Here is a 2,404-nt window from a genome sequence, read left to right as displayed (position 1 = left end):
GGTCTTGTGAGGCTTCTATTTTTCCTGTTCTTTCTTTTCCTCTCATATTCGGTCTCCCTTTGTTCAACATTCCCAATCATCATTCCTTTGAATTATTTTTTCTGGTAATTTCATAGCCTGTTCAACTTCAACTATTTCCTTTAGGTCTGAGTATTATTCACTTGTTTATGCCTGTTTCTTTCTTTTTCCTGTGTGTGTATACTTATGCTTTCTGCTCTCTCCTTGGCATCTTGGTGTACCTGTTAGGGTTGGTATTGGAGTGGGTTAGGGGTGTCAAGTGGGGTTAAAGAGGAGTAATAGATACTTCTGAACAAGTAACAAAAGAAAATAGATAGACTAAGAGAGAGGAAAAAGAGAAAAAGAACAGAAGGGAAAAATAGGGGAAAGAGTAAAATAGGATCAGTTAGCACTAATTTAATGAATTTAAAAATAGTAAAAGGGAAAAACTTATTTGCAGAGGACAAAAGAAAGGGTAGTGTTCATTGAAAAGGAATGATAAAGATAACTAAAGGCTTTGTTTTAAGGAAAAGGAAAGAGAAAAAGAAAGCAAGCAGGAAGGAAGAATGGCATGAAGGAAGGAAGGAAGGAAGGAAGGAAATTAGGAAGGAAAGGAGAAGAGCTGCTGCTGTTTGCTTGGGGTACAAGTTCTGCCCAGGAGCATTGTACCTGGTGTGGGTGAGGAAAGGTGCTACCAGAAGGGTACAAAGCCTAGGTGAGTTCAGGATCTGGGCTGGAAGCACACCAGGGAAAGGACCAGGTGAGCAATTACAATCAATTTCTAGGGGTAGGTACCTCTCCCTGGTCAGGTGTTTAGACTGGCTTGAACAGGCTTAGGCTAGACCCTGGCCTGGCAGCAAGGGGCTTGAGAGGGGTCAGGAGAGTGTAGGGTCTGGAGAGCCTGCTGTTTGGGAGGTAGACCAGTTTAGCAGAGCAGACTGGGCCTAGATGGATGGGGGCAGGGGCAGTGGGCTCTTTTATTATCAGGATGACTCCCTGAGGAGTGGGAGGGCATGAGCATTCCCAGGGGCCAAGCTGTTGGCTCTAGATGCCCTGAGCTGATCTAACTGATGCACTTGCTGGGTAGGAGATGAGGGGCTTACTAATTTAAGGAAAGTAAAGATAATATTTTTTCTTAAAAAGAAAAGAAAGGATTCTATGAATTAAAAATTAATTATGGAATTTTATTTTAAAGAAAGAGAGTGAATAGAAGCTGGGGATATAAACTGCCCAGATGTGCTGCTGGACACCCATTGGGGTGCTTGGCTTGGTCAGAGTAGGCTTAGGCAGACTCTGACCTAGAGGTCAGTGGGTTTTGTGGGGTCATGGGAGCTGAGGCAATGGGAGCTCCAATTGTTTGAGAGCTGATTTGGTTGCACCAGTCCAGGGCTGAGTGTAGCTGGCTGTCTCTAAGGGGCAAAGGCCAAGTGGGAAGGCCAGGGTCAGGGAGGGCAGGGTTCACACTGTTCAGGAGATGGAGGTCTTCACATGAGGCCCAGGGAGGAGGAAGCTGGGTCGGGAACCTTTCCAGGGGACAGGCTGGGGAGGAGGGCCTGGGAGGTGAGTTCAGCGCCTTCTCAAAGGGAAGGCAGTTGCTCTGCTTGGGCTGGGATGGTACAAATGGGTATGGATGGGAGATGGGAAAGCGAGGGGTCAAGAGTGCTCAGGCCTGGAGGGAAGGGGTGGACGTCAGCCAGGATGGGAGGTGATTACATGGGTCGTCTAAGCCAACTGTGTATGAGTTGTGCACTGACCCAGGGATGAGGGGCCTGTGTGGACTATCTGGGGCCAAGTTTATGGAGGGCACGTGAGCTGGAAGACTAGATAGCCACATAGTCTGCTTGTTGTGAGTTGTGTGGGCTGACCAGGCGAAAAGAAAGGTTGGTGTTTTGTGGGCACATTTATCCTTTTCTCTTCTTCTCTGCTGCTCCCACTGTCTCTGGCTCGCAAGGTGCTCCAGTTATTTATCTTTTGAGTCATTCTCCACAACTAGTTGTACCTCGTTTCCCATTTCTTGATGGTTTCTTCCTGATTATTTGAAAGGGGTTCACTCAGTGTGATCAATCACTCATCTTGAACCAGAAACTAATTTCTTTTTAAAAACATGATTTATATATTTTTTGTAATTTGTTTGTGTGTTAGGCAGGGTTCTCTAGAGAAGCAAACCAGGGCCCATATGATTTCATGGATAAGTTTATATAGTGACAGGGAATATAACAGCAAATTAGTCCACACAGCAGTACAGAGAGCTCCATTCAACTCATTCTCATGGGACAGTAAGTATCCTGGAGGACCTTCCAATTCACGCAGCCAAGGAAACAGACACTAGGAAGATGAAGTGGTGAGGTGCAGCAGAGGCCAGGAGCACAGCACAGAGAAGCAGGTTGCTGTGGAGTCTCACAGTGCA

The sequence above is a fragment of the Echinops telfairi genome, unplaced genomic scaffold (genome assembly GCF_000313985.2).
Source record: "Echinops telfairi isolate 266 unplaced genomic scaffold, ASM31398v2 ScPeMD7_2186;HRSCAF=2738, whole genome shotgun sequence".
Lineage (NCBI taxonomy): Eukaryota > Metazoa > Chordata > Mammalia > Afrosoricida > Tenrecidae > Echinops > Echinops telfairi.
This window is presented reverse-complemented; position numbering follows the sequence as displayed.